This window comes from Pan paniscus, chromosome 19, assembly GCF_029289425.2.
Source record: "Pan paniscus chromosome 19, NHGRI_mPanPan1-v2.0_pri, whole genome shotgun sequence".
NCBI lineage: Eukaryota > Metazoa > Chordata > Mammalia > Primates > Hominidae > Pan > Pan paniscus.
The window spans coordinates 74,999,162-75,014,344 of NC_073268.2; the positions used below are offsets into that span (position 1 = coordinate 74,999,162).

At 38.9% G+C, this 15,183-nt stretch overlaps 1 protein-coding gene and 1 pseudogene across 1 annotated transcript in view; both read left to right on the forward strand.

The window, feature by feature from the left end:
• PPM1E (protein phosphatase, Mg2+/Mn2+ dependent 1E) overlaps window positions 1–15,183 on the forward strand; it is a 229,989-nt gene that overhangs the window by 76,285 nt on the left and 138,521 nt on the right. The window lies entirely within an intron of this gene.
• On the forward strand, window positions 4,402–4,497 carry LOC112437621 (U6 spliceosomal RNA; annotated as a pseudogene).

The following is a 15,183-nucleotide window of genomic DNA, read 5'->3' on the forward strand; positions in this document are numbered from 1 at the left end:
AGGGAGGTGCACTTGTTTGGTTGCATGGGAGTTTAGAAGAAAACTATCTTAGGTATTTCTTCTGTATAATTTCAATGAATTGCAACGTTTCCAACACTTCTCCTTATACCTGCTGTCTGAGATAGCTAGTATCTCCAGTTCCTTAGATTCCTGGAGTTCTTTGATGAGAACCAGCTAGATTCTTGATGTCATCCCCCTATTGGACAGTTTGGACTCAGCTTTCTGTGTTCTGGTATGTTAAGGTTGCTACTCCTTCATTCCCTTTCTTGCTTTCAAATATTTGTTAATCTTCTTTGTCTACTATCATTTCTTCCATGTCTTTCTGTTATTTTAATTTCACATTTCAGGAGGTTTCTGAGATAAATACATGTGTGCAGTCTGCTATTTTGAATCAGAAGTCCTGAAAGTCCAACATTATTGCCAGTGCTTTTATTGTTTCTGTGATAGGCACTGTGTTCCAAGGCAGCTCACTTCCTCTTTGGCAAGCACTGTTTTTTAGTGGCTGCTTATCTTGGGTGAAAGTCTTTGTCTCTGTAGGACTATTGATCCTAATTCTACACCTTAGAGTATTCCAAATAAATCTGTTGTCTTCCACTTGGTAACCTTTCATAGACTTAAAGACAGTATTAGAACTTTAGTATTTTTTCTTCTCTAGCGTAGAGATAACCTAGTTTCTCTATTTGATCCTCAGAAAATACTGTTTCAAATTTCTTCACTATCCTGGTCACTCAATTCTGAATTAACTGTTCTTAAAGAATGATACCTGGAATTGAGAGCAATACTCCAGGTAGAATCTAACCAGCACAGACTAGAATAAATTATTATCATTTTCTTTTGAAATATTGTTGTGATAAAAAAAATAAACCTAGCACTCCTGGTATGTTCTGCAAAGGGAAGAGTTTCTCAGAATTTTATCTGCTTGAAATTAAAGAAAAAATGTAAAGCTTCTACTACTTCTATATAGAGAGAGAGAGACCTGAAACATACAATGATTTTGTTTTGTTTTGTTTTGTTTTTAATTAGAACAATTGGTGCTCCTTTTTAAAAATAATCTGGAGTGTAGGTTGAGAATTAAGATGTTCTGCATAATAACATAACATGAAATTTTAAACTTTAATTTTGAAATATTTTTAGAGTCATGTAGAAGTTGCAAAAATAGTACAAAGAGTTCAGATGTACTCTTCACCCAGCTTCCCCCAAAGACATCTTATATAACCATAGTATAATTATCAAAATCAGAAAACTGACATTGGTACAATACTATTTATTAAGTAAACTACTGACCTTATTTGGATTTCACCAGGTTTTTGTTTGTTTGTTTGTTTGTTTTTTGAGATGGAGCCTCGCTCTGTTACCAGGCTGGAATGCAGTGGTGTGGTCTTAGCTCACTGCACCCTCGCCTCCTGGGAACAAGCGATTCTCCTTCCTCAGCCATCTGAGCAGCTGGAATCACAGGCATGCATCACTACTCCTGGCTATGGCTAATTTTTGTATTTTTTTCTTTTAGTAGAGATGGGGTTTCACCATGTTGGTCAGGCTGATCTTGAACTCCCAGCCTCAAGTGATTCACCTGCCTCAGCCTCACAAGATTTCACCAGTTATTATATACAATCCTTAAAAAAAAATGTTTGGGGGATGTATGTAGTTCTACAGGATTTTGTCACATGTATAAATTCATATGACCATTATCACATTTGGGATATAGAACTCCCAAAGAAACTCCCATGTGCTAGCCGTTTACAGTCACACCCCAATCCTAACCCCTGGCAACCACTGATCTGTTTTCCATTACCATACTTTTGTTACTTTGAGAATGTTATGTAAGTGGAATCATCTAATATGTGACCTTTTGAAACCCAATAGTTTTTCAACAGTTACCTCACTGCACCCCCACAGAAGTCTTTAGTTTCTATTGTTGCCGTCTTTATGTCCACGAGTACCCCATGTTTAGCTCCCACTTATAAGTGAGAACATGTGGTATTTGGCTTTCTGTTCTTGCATTAATTCACTTAGGATAAAGGCCTCCAGTTGCACCCGTGTTGCTGCAAAGGACATGATTTTGTTCTTTTTTTATGGCTGGATAGTATTCTGTGGTGTATATGCACCACATTTTCTTTATCCAGGCCACATCTGATGGGCATCTAGGTTGATTCCATGTCTTTGCTATTGTGAATAGTGCTGCAGTGAACATGCGAGTGCATATGTCTTTTTGATAGAATTACTTGTTTTCTTTTGGGTATATACCTAGTATGGGTAATCAGATTCCTGGGTCAAATGGTAGTTCTGTTTTAAGTTCTTTGAGAAATCTTCAAACTGCTTTCCATAGTGGCTAAGCTAATTTGCATTCTCACCAACAGTGTATAAGTGTTCCCTTTTCTCCACAGCCTTTCCGACATCTGTTGTTTTTTGACTTTATAATAATAGCCATTCTGACATCTGACTGATGTGAGATGGCATCTCATTGTGATTTTGATTTGCATTTCTCTGATGATTAGTGATGTGGAGCATTTTTTCATGTTCATTGGCCACATGTATGTCTTCTTTTGCGAAGTGTCTGTGCATGTCTTTCGCCCATTTGGAAGTGTTTTGTGGTTCTTATAGAGATATTTCCCCTCTTTGCTTAGATGTAGGGTTTTTTGTTTGTTTGTTTATTAGTTTTATTTTTATTTTTTGGTGGGGTGTGGGGTATGGCTATTGTAAATGGGATTGCATTGTTGACTTGTTTGCCCACTTTTTAATTGGACTGCTTACTTATTTACAGTTGAGGTTAGGGATTTCCTTATTGATTCTAGATATAAATTATTTGTCAAATATATGTGATTTGCAAATATTTTCTCCCAATCTGTGGCTTCTTTTCTCATTTTCTTAATATCTTTCACAGAGGAAAAGTTTTAATTATGATGAAGTCTAATTTATTAATTTTTTCCTTTATGGGTTGTACTTTTGGTGTCATATCTAAGAACATTTTCCCTAAATTTAGGTCACACAGAGTTTCTCTTGTTTTTTCCCTAAGAGTCTTATAGTTCAACATCTGATAAAATTATGCATTTGAAGTTTGTTAATTTTGGTATAAATTGTGAGGTTTAGGTCAAGGTCCATTTTGTCTCCTACAGGAGACCAGTTGTCCCATCACCACTTGTTAAAACGACTATCCTTGCTTCATTAAATTGCTTTTATGCCTTTGTCAAAAATTGGTTGTCTGTACAAGTGTGAGTTTATTTTTTACTCTTTTTTGTTCTATTGATCTGTGTGTCTATGTCTCCCAATACGACCGTTTAACTGTTGTGCCTCTATAGTAAGTCTTTAAAAAGCTAATGTGATTACCCTTATTTTATTCTTTTTTTCAAAATTCTTTTAGCTATTCTAGTTCCTTTGCCTTTCCATATAAATTTTAGAATCAGCTTGTTCATGTATAAAAATCTGTTAGGATTTTTATAGGAATTGCATTAAACCAACTGCAGATCAATTTCGAGAGAATTGATGTCTTTACTCTCTAAAGCCTCCGAATCCATGAGAATGCCACATCTCTCCAGTTATTTAGGTCATTAAAACCTTTTTTTGGCCTGATGCAGTGACTCATGCCTATAATCCCAGCACTTTGAGAGGCTGAGGTGGGAGGATCACTTGAGCACAGGAGTTCGACACCAGCCTCAGCAACATAGTGAGACCTCATCTCTACAAAAAATAGAAAAATTCGCCAACCATGGTGGCACGTGCCTGTAGTCCCAGCTACTGGGGAGGCTAAGGCGAGGTGATTGATTGAGTCTGGGAGGTCAAGGGTATAGTAAGCCACAATCATTTGTGCCACTGCACTTCAGCCTCGGTGACAGAGCAAGACCCTGTCTCAAATAAAGTAAAATAAAATTCATCTGTGTTTTGTAGTTTTTGGCACAAAGATCCTGTGCATGTTTTGTTATATTTCTACCCGAATTTTAATTTTTTTTTTAGTGTTTTTGTAAATGTTCTGGGAAATTTTATTACCTGTGATATTGTTGGGCCTTCCCACTGTAGCTTTATATTTTATTAAAACATATATTTTTGACTGAGTTCAGTGGCTCGCACCTGTAATCCCAGCATTTAGGAGGTTGAGGTAGGAGGATTGCTTGAGCCCAGGAGTTCAAGACTAGCTCAGGCAATATAGTGAGACTTCTATCTCTACAAAAAATTTTTAAAAATTAGGCAGTATAGTGAGACCTCTATCTCTACAAAAAATTTTTAAAAATTAGCCGTGCATGGTGGTGCATGCCTGCAGTCCCAGCTACTCAGGAGGCTGAGGCAGGAGGATTGCTTGAGCCCAGGATTTTGAGGCTGCAGTGAGCTATGATCATGCCACTGCACTCCAGCCTGGGTGACAGAACAAGACCCTGTCTCAAATAACAAAACAAAACAAAAACAAATGGGGCGCTCGCTTCAGCAGCACATATACTAAAAATGATAGAGAAGATTAGTATGGTCCCTGCACAAGGATCACACTCAAATGTTACATATTATAATTTTAAAAAAATGGGGAAACTGAGACTTAGAACAGTCAAGTAATTAATTGCCTAAGGTTACAAAATTGGTAAACAGTAGAGCTAGGATTCAAACCCAGGTGTGGCTTTAGAATCTCTAACATGATGCTAACCACTATACTATGCTGCCCAGAGCAAAACCATCCTGATATACTCTAACAGCAACTGTTTTTTAAGTTTTGGGTATATATTGTTGCTCAAAAGTGACAAGACTACTAACTTTATCTTTTGTGTTACCCAGATTAAAATTCTTTCAGGAAAAAATGAACTATATATAATATTAAGATTAATGTATTTCATCATCTGCCTTCTTCTTATCTAAATCAAAGAATTCCCAGGGGGCCTGGCATGGTTGCTCACACCTGCACTTTGGGAGGCCAAGGTATGAGGATTTAATGAGCCCAGGAGTTCAAGACCAGCCTGGGCGACAGAGTAAGATCCTGTCTTTACAAAAAAAAAATTTTTTTTTTTTCTTGAGACGGAGTCTTGCTCTGTCGCCCAGGCTGGGAGTGCAGTGGTGCAATCTTGGCTCACTGCAACCTCTGCCGCCCAGGTTCAAGCGATTCTTTTGCCTCAGCCTCCTGAGTAGCTGGGATTACAGGCACATGCCACCACACCCAGCTAGTTTTTGTATTTTTAGTAGAGACGGGGTTTCACCATATTGGTCAGGCTGGTCTCGAGCTCCTGACCTTGTGATCTGCCTGCCTCGGCCTCCTAAAGTGCCAGGATTACAAGGCGTGAGCCACCGTGCCCAGCCACAAAAAAATTTAAGATCAACTGGGTTTGTTGGCGCGTGCCTGTAGTCTTAGCTACTCCAGAGGCTGAGATGGGAGGATCACTTGAGCCCAGGAGCCCAGGAGTTGGAGGTTACAGTGGGCCATGATGGTCCCACTGCACTCCAGCCTGGGTAACAGAGTAAAACCCTGTCTCTTAAAAAAATTAAAAAAAAAAAAAAAGAATTCCCAGGATATACAACTGTCAGAGAATGAGAATAAACACACACACACACACACACTAAATCTCTCATTATCCCTAATAGTTACAAATTGATTTCATTTTTATTTAAGATTACTCAGAAAAATTTATTGGACTTTTAATTTATGTTAAGAAATTGTTTTTAAAGGCCATCAGAAATTCTATTAAAATCATGAGGCTTTTTTTTTTTTTTTAAGACAGAGTCTCGCACAGTCACCTAGACTAGAGTGCAGTGGTGCAATCTCCGCTCACTGCAACCTCTGCCTCCCAGGTGCAAGTGATTCTCCTGCCTCAGCCTCCTGAGTAGCTGGGATTACAGGTGCCCACCACCACTCCCGGCCATTTTTTGTATTTTTAGTAGAGACAGGGTTTCACCGTGTCAGCCAGGATGGTCTCGATCTCCTGACCTCAGGTGATCCACCCGCCTCGGCCTCCTGGAATGTTGGGATTACAGGCATGAGCCACCACAACCAGCCCATGAGGTTTTTATAAATTATATATGCTACGCATTTGCTAATTTAGACAATGTAGTGTGCTGTTTATAAAAGTTGGCAGCATTTGAGAAGTTAATCTTGACTCTGTCTCATGTCCAGCCAGGGCTGTTAGACTGTCCCAGAGAAGGTGATGATCACTGACAATAACGTGTTGATAAATCTTTGAAGCCTTTCAATTAAGAAAGTCCTCTGGAATGTAAACATAGATGTTATACCTGTCACAAAAACTAACTTAAAATAGATCATACACATAAATGTAAAATGCATAACTTATAAGACTTCTAGAAGATAACATAGGAGAAATCTAGTGACCTTGAGTTTGGCCATGAGTTTTAGATACAACTCAAATAGCATGGAGGAAAAACATTGATAAAATTGACTTTAAACTTGTGTTCTGGGAAAGACACAGTAAAGGGAGTTAAAAGGTAAGTCACAAACTGGGAAAAAATCTTTGCAAAACACATATCTGATAAAGGACTTGTACCCAAAATATACAAAAAACACTTACAATTCAACAATAAGAAAGTGAACAACCCAATTAAAAAGGGAGCAAAAGATCTGAACAGATACCTCAATAAAGAAAATGTAGAGACAGCAAATAAACACTAAAAAGACGCTCATCATTTGTCTTTAGGGAATTGCAGGTTAAAACAATGAGATACCATTAAAGTCTGTTAGAATGGCTAAATTTAAAAACTGAAAAGCTGGTGAGGATGAAAAACAAAAGAAACTCTCATCTTTGCTGGTGGAAATGCAAAATGATATAGCCACTTTGGAAAAGAGTTTGGCAGTGGCTTACAAGAAAGATAAACATATTCTTACCATATGATCTAGCAATTAATCGCATTTCTAGGTGCAATAGACATACCCAGTTGAGTTGTAAACTTACGTCCACACAGAAACCTGCAAAGGAATGTTTACAGCAGCTTTATTCATAACTGCCCCCAAACTGGATGCAACAGATTGTCCCTTGATAGGCGAATGGATAACCAAACTATTGTGATACATTCATACAATGGAATGTTATTAAGCGATCAAAAGAAAGGAGATATTAAACCAGGAAAAGACATGGAGAAAATATAGATGCATATTATTAAGTAATTGAAAAACCTATATACTGTAACAATTCCAATTATATAACATTCTGGAGGAGGAAAATTATGGTGGCAGTAAAAAGATCAGTGGTTGTTGGGTTGTGGACAGTAGTGAGGGAGGGATGAATAGGTGAAGCAGAGTGGTATTTTAGGGTGGTGAAACTATTCTGTACGCACTGTAATGGTGGGTACATAACATTATGCATTTGTTAAAGTCTGTAGAACTTTACAGCACAAAAAGTTAACCTCAGTGTGTACAAATTTAACAATAGCTTTCACAGGTAGTCATGGTGGCTTCTGCCTGTAATCCCAGCTACTTGGGAGGCTGAGGTAAGAAGATCACTGGAGGCCAAGAGTTCAAGTCCAGCTTGGGACTTGAGTTCAAGTCCAGCAACATGGCAAGACCTTGTCTCTAAAAAAAAATTTTTTTTAAGGAAAAAATAATATAATTCAGGAGGCCACGGGATTTGGGAAAGAAAGCAGACTGTGACAAGAGCATCTAACTATATTACAAATATATGAAACAACCTCACCGAAGGGATGGGGAGAAAAGTGCTACCCTAACTTTGAAAATGACTGGAGTCTGTAAAACTAAAGGCCAAAGGAACTGTACAAGAGTACTTACTCAAGTTGATAAAGTTTTTCTGCATGGGTTTATAGGTTAATAAATGCATTGTTGCTATACTTGTATACGAACATTGAACAATAAGAAAATAGCAGATAGTGGGAGCCAGGTTTCTCACTGTTGGAGTGGAAATTTTATGTACACTAACATTGAACAAGAAGAAAATAGATAGCAGATAGTGGGAGCCAGGTTTTTCACTGTTGGAGTGAAAATTTTACAAATCAACAAGAGAGGAAGCTAGAATGACCCATGTGGTAATGGATTAACGTTGAGGATACTAGAACAGCTCATATATAGTTAGATAGTTGCTTGTGGAAATTTTTATAGATGGGTATGTGCACAAGTTAGTATACATACTATAAAGTTTAGAAGTTTACAACACCACCACCACTTCTGACTCCAATTGTAAGTTTAGGGGTCCCCAAGATCACCCTCATGTTGAATAATTCCCTAGAGGTACTCACAGAATTCACTGAAAGCTGCTATATTTACAGTTATGGTTTATTACAATAAAAGGATACATATTAAAACCAGCCAAGGGAAGAAGCACATGGGACAGAGTACAGGAGAATTCCTCATGTGAAGCTTCCAGTTTCTTCTCCTGCTGGACTAATGGACAGTGGTAACTTCCCCCAGCAACAATTTGTGACAACACGCTAGAAGTATTGCCAACCAGGTAAGATCACTCAAGCCTTGGTGTCCAGAGTTTTTGTTGGGACTTGGTCATATAGACATGATTGACTACTCACATGGCTGTTTTTTGTTACAGATACCACATGGCTCAAAACCTCCACTATTAATTACATTGTTAGCATAGGCTATCTGGCATGGCCTAAAGCTCCCAGGTTAACAAGGACCTACTTTTCAGTCAGGCATTACAGAGGCTTAGAGAATACCTCCCTGGAGCCAAGGGCAAAAGCCAGACCAATTCAGTAGTAACAAGTATACCTAGTGCTCAGATCTTGGTTTCTAATATTATTCTTCAGTAAGAGTAACCAGGACTCCTTGGAGAAATGGCTGATTCCAGGGATAGGGTAGAAAATGTACAGAACCAGCCTGGGGCATCTTGTAGAGGCAGAAAGTAAGAAAGTGCTAAAGAAAAAAAAAAAAGATCACTGTGAGAGGTATGTAAAAGAAGCCAAATGAAAGAGCACCCAATGGGAAAATTTAGAAATATTTGAGCAAAATAAATGAATGAATACCATACTATTGTATTATAACCTAAAGTATAACATAAATATTCATGATTGTGGTGGGTTGCAGCTGATCTGGGCCAGCGTCATCAGTGGTAAAATAATTTGCTGAAACAGCTGTGAGTTAGTAATTGTAATAATAAGTAAGTGTGTTAGAGAGAAAGTATGTTGCAAGGAAGCATTGGGCAGCACAGCAGAGAAAAAGCTGTCTGCAAAGGGGCAGGGCTGGAGGGAAGTTTTATAGGATGGACCTGGAGGGACTACATGTAGAACGAGGTATTCGGGAACAGGATATTGTGCAAACGGGATGTTTGTAGTTAGCTGTTTCTCAGAACAATTGTTCTCCCCCACCCTGGGGCACCCCCCTTGTTGTTGCTAACTTATCAGGACTCCACAATGAGTTCATACTGATATATAAATAATTGGATAAATTAATAAATGGAAGTTAATAGACAAATATTTCCATATGGAATAATGCTAATTATATTATCTAGATACTTCATCCTGAGGATGGGAGCTTAATTCCCCACTCCTTAAGTGTGGGCTGTGCATAGTGACTTCCTTCCAGAGTCCCTTATGAAAAGTGGGGAGTGGGAGGAAAGGAATAACTTCATAGGAGAGACGTGACAAACACACCTTCAAGCCAAGTGATTATGGTCAATATAAACAGTCATAAATCATGTTGATATCATATATACCCTCAATATGCTATGATGAAAAATGGCACTTTATCTCTGTGATCTTTGTCACAAAAGTCTGTAACACCAATCTAACCATGAGAAAAACAAATACTTTTTTTTTTTTTTTGAGGCGGAGTCTTGCTCTGTCTCCCAGACTGGAGTGCAGTGCAGTGGTGCAATCTTGACTCACTGCAGCCTCCACCTCCCAGGTTCAAGCAATTCTCCTGCCTCAGCCTCCCGAGTAGCTGGGATTACAGGTGCACACCACCGTGACCAGCTAATTTTTGTGGGTTTTTTTGTTTGTTTTTCATTTCGAGACAGAGTCTTACTCTGTTGCCCAGGCTGGAGTGCAGTGGCATGACCTCAGCTCACTGCAACCTCTGCCTCTTGGGTTCAAGCGATTCTCCTGCCTCAGCCTCCTGAGTAGCTAGGACTACAGGTGTGCACCACCACGCCTAGCTAATTTTTGTATTTTTTAGTAAAGATGGGATTTCACCATATTGGCCAGGCTGGTCTTGAACTCCTGACCTCGTGATCCGCCCTTCTTGGCCTCCCAAAGTGCTGAGATTATAGGCATGAGCTGCTGTGCCTGGCCAATTTTTGTATTTTTAATAGAAACGGGGTTTCCCTGTGTTGGGTAGGCTGGTCTCAAACTCCTGACCTTAAGTGATCCACCCACCTTGGCCTCCCAAAGTACTGGGACTACAGGCATGGGAGCCACAGTGCCCAGCCTGAGAAAAACAAATTCTAATAGAGGGCCATCCTGTAGTATACCTGACCAGAACTCTTTAAACTGTCAAGATCCTCAAAAAGAGAAAGTCTGAGAAACAATCACAGCTAAGAGACACCTAAGGAGACGCGACAAGTAAACGTAATATAGTGGCATCCTGAATGGGATCCTGGAACAGAAAAAGGACATTAAGTAAAAACTAAGGAAATCAAACTATGGACCAGTTAATAATAACTTTTCAGTATTCATTCATTAACTGTAATAAGTGAGCCATACTAACATAAGCTGTTAATAATAGGGGAAAATGGAAAATGTGTGTGTATGTTGGGGTGTATATGAAAATGCTACACTATCTACTCAATTTGTAAATCAAAAACTGTTGGCTGGGCGCAGTGGCTCATGCCTGTAATCCCAGCACTTCGGGAGGCCAAGGCGGGTGGATCACTTGAGGTCAAGAGTTTGAGAACAGCCTGATCAACATGGTGAAACCTTGTCTCTACTAAAAATACAAAATTAGCCAGGTGTGGTGGTGCACACCTGTAATCCCAGCACTTTGGGAGGCCAAGGCCGGTGGATCACTTGAGGTCAAGAGTTTGAGAACAGCCTGATCAACATAGTGAAACCTTGTCTCTACTAAAAATACAAAATTAGCCAGGTGTGGTGGTGCACACCTGTAATCCCAGCTACTCGGGAGGATGAGGCAGAAGAATCTCTTGAACCTGGGAGGTGGAGGTTGCAGTGAGCCAAGATCGTGCCATTGCACTCCAGCCTGGGCAACAAGAGTAACATCTCTGTCTCAAAAAAAAAAAAAGTTTAGAATGTTTTGATTTTAAAAAGAATTATAATTTTAAAAACTGTAGAACAGGCCGGGCGCTGGGTGGCTCATGCCTATAATCCTAGCACTTTGGGATACCGAGGCAGGCAGATCACGAGGTCAGGAGATCTAGACCATCCTGGCTACATGGCGAAACCTTGTCTCTACTAAAAATACAAAAAAAATTAGTCGGGCATGGTGGCGGCACCTGTAGTCCCAGGCTGGAGAATGGTGTGAACCTGGGAGGCGTGAACCTGGGAGGCAGGAGAATGGCATGAACCTGAGAGGCGGAGTTTTCAGTGAGCCGTGATTGCACCACGGCACTCCAGCCTGGGCGACAGAGTGAGACTCCCTCTCAAAAAAAAAAAAAAATGAATTAAATAAAAATTAAAATAAAAAACTAGCTGGGCGTGGTGGTGCACATCTGTAGTCCCAGCTATACTTGGAAGGCTGAGGCAGGAGAATTGCTTGAACCCGGGAGGTAGAGGTTGCAGTGAGCGGAGATCGCGCCACTTAGCCTGGGTGACAGAGCAAGATCCTGTCTAAAAAAAATAAAAATAAAACTGTAGAACAAGGCCGGGCACAGTGGCTCACACCTGTAATCCTAGCACTTTGGGAGGCCGAGGCAAGCGGATTGCTTGCGCCCAGGAATTTGAGACAAGCCTGGGCAACATGGTGAAACCCTGTGTCCAAAATATATATATATGCAAAAATTAGCTGGGCATGGTGGTGTGTGCCCAGAGTCACAACTGCTCAGGAGGCTGAGATGGGAGGATCAACTGAGCCCTGGAGGTTGAGGGTGCACTGAGCCATGACCATGCCAATGCACTCCAGCCTGGGCACAGAGCTAGACCCTGTCTCAAAACAAAACAAAACAAAACATTGTGAAACAATGAAGATTGTAGGGGAAATGGCATATGAAAAAGTGATTTATTATAAATGGGATCCCCTAAGCATACAATGTAAACAAATATCTGACCTTCAAAGGAGGGTGCAGAGTATGCTTTGCAAGTCTTTAGGCAGAGCATTATAGTTTTGTCACATACCTTTCTATACGTCATATGGAGTTAAATACAGAGATACATTATTTTGGGAATTAAATTCTTAAGAATTATAGTACTATTTTTTGAGAAATGTATTTCAACTGTCATTTTACTGAAGGACTGTAGGTCCTGGGATATTAGAGAATTTCACTTATTACAAAGATTAAAAGCAAACATGATTAATATTTACAAATATATTGAATTATTATCTGAATTTATTGTGAAGATTTTCTAATATGATGAGTTGATTTTAAAAGTTACCAATGTTTCTGGTATAAAAAATTATAACTAATTGTAATTTATATTTCAAATGGGTATGAAAGTGAATAATAAGGGTAACAATAAAAGGTAGAAAATAAAATTATAATAAAAATGAGAACATAATGCGTACAGATTAAAAAGTGATATAAAGGGATAACTTTTCAGAAGAGATTAAAAACTATCTAGAATAATATAATATACATTGTATGACTGCTGGATTTTATGAGTACATCCTCCAGCCTCTTATTGAGTTTGTAAAGAAATAGTGACTGTTTCCCTCATTAATGGCAAGTGTAAATAGCCGAGGTGGGCATTCAAAGACAGTTTACCATCTCCCCACATGGGGCTTTGGAAGGTTGTCACTAAACTAATTATTTCCATGAAAATGTGTTAATGGAATTTATTTCACTGTTGAGTATAACTTCTACTTAGAGTCTTTTATAGAGGCAATATATTTTATAAAACTGCATGGAAAAAGATATCAGCAATCAATCTTTAGAGTAGTAGACTTTTGCAAAAACATGATTTCTCTTGTATTTGTACCCTAATAAGAAATCTAGCAGTCTTCTAGCAAAGAACATCACAAGATCTTACAGAAAATTTGGTTTGAACTAAGAGACTAAAGAGACATAGAGACCAAATTTTTAAAGTTAAAATATTTCTATCAATAACCTTTTATTCAAGCATTATTGAGTGTTGTTTTCATTAGATAATGGCACTGGCTTCTCATATATATTGCATATAGTATTGCAGTCTGGGAATGGCATAGTCACTTTCCTCCATTATAGTAAGCTTTGCCTGTGTCTGAATGCCCAGTCTTAACAGTGTTGCTAATCACTTATGCGAAATGTGTGACCAAGTCTACATTTGCTGGAAATTTCTGACATTGTAAATATTTGGGTATATTGTTGTAATCATCATTAATTAGTATTTTCAGGAAGGAACCAGGGGTAACATATAGCAACCTAGCAAGTGGATTTACTTTTACAGATTCATTCCTCTACAGTTCTGTTCATGGGTCATGGTTTTGTTTTTTTTTTTCAGTTTCTTTTATTGTGGTAAAATACACATAACAAAATGTTCTGTCTTACCTATTTTTAAGTATACAATTTATTGGTATTAAGTATATTAATATTATTGTACAACTATCACCACCATCCATCTCCAGAACTCTTTTCATTTTGCAAAATTGAAACTTTCTATCCATTAAACAGTAACTTCTCATTCCTTCCTCCTCTTAGCCCCTGGCAACCATCATTCTGCTTTTTGACTATGATTTGGACTACAATGAATAACTAATTTAAGTGGAATCATACAGTATTTATCTTTTTGTGACCAATTTATTTCAGTTAACATGATGTCCTCATCAAGGTTCACTCATATTGCAGCATATATTAGAATTTATTTATTTTTGTTTGTTTGTTTTTGAGACAGAGTCTCGCTCTGTCGCTAGGCTGGAGTGCAGTGGCGCGATCTTGGCTCACTGCAACCTCCTCCTCCCACGTTCAAGAGATTCTGCTGCCTCAGCCTCCCAAGTAGCTGGGACTACAGGCGTGCGCCATCACACCCAGCTAATTTTTGTATTTTTAGTAGAGATGGAGTGTCACCATGTTGGCCAGCCTGGTCTCGAACTCCTGACCTCAGGTGATCTGCCGACCTCGGCCTCCCAAAATGTTGGTATTATACGCATGAGCCACCGTGCCCAGCCAAAATTTATTTCCTTTTTAAGGCTGAATAATATTCTGTTGTATGTATGTACCACATTTTGCTTATCCATTCATCAGTCAGTTGATACCTGGGTTGCTTCCATGTTTTAGCTACTGTGAATAATGCTGCTATGATTACAAATGTTATTATTATAAATGTATAAGTATCTCTTTGGGACCCAATTCTTTTGAGCATATACCCATAGAATTGCTGGGTCATTTGGTAATTCTATTTTAAACTCTTTGAGGAAACCGTTTTCCACAGTGGTTGTACTATTTTACATTTTCTTTCTTTTTTATTGTTATTATACTTTAAATTCTAGGGTACATGTGCACAACATGCATGTTTGTTACATATGTATATGTGTGCCATGTTGGTGTGCTGCACCCATTAACTCGTCATTTAGCATTAGGTATATCTCCTAATGCTATCCCTCCCCGTTTCCCCCATCCTATGACAGACTCTGGTGTATGATGTTCCCCACCCTGTGTTCAAGTGTTCTCATTGTTCAGTTCCCACCTATGAGTGAGAACATGTGGTGTTTGGTTTTCTGTCCTTGCAATAGTTTGCTCAGAATGATGGTTTCCAGCTTCATCCATGTCTCTTACAAAGGACATGAACGCATCCTTTTTTATGGCTGCATAGTATTCCATGGTGTATATGTGCCACGTTTTCTTAATCCAGTCTATCATTGATGGACATTTGGGTTGGTTCCAAGTCTTTGCTATTGTGAATAGTGCCACAATAAACATACGTGTGCATGTGTCTTTATAGCAGCATGATTTATAATCCTTTGGGTATATGCCCAGTAATGGGATTGCTGGGTCAGATGGTATTTCTAGTTCTAGATCCTTGAGGAATCATCACAATGTCTTCCACAATGGTTGAACTAGTTTACCTCCCACCAACAGTGTAAAAGTGTTCCTATTTCTCCACATCCTCTCCAGCACCTGTTGTTTCCTGACTTTTTAATGATCGCCATTCTAACTGGTGTGAGATGGTATCTCATTGTGGTTTTGATTCGCATTTCTCTGATGACCAGTGATGTTGAGCATT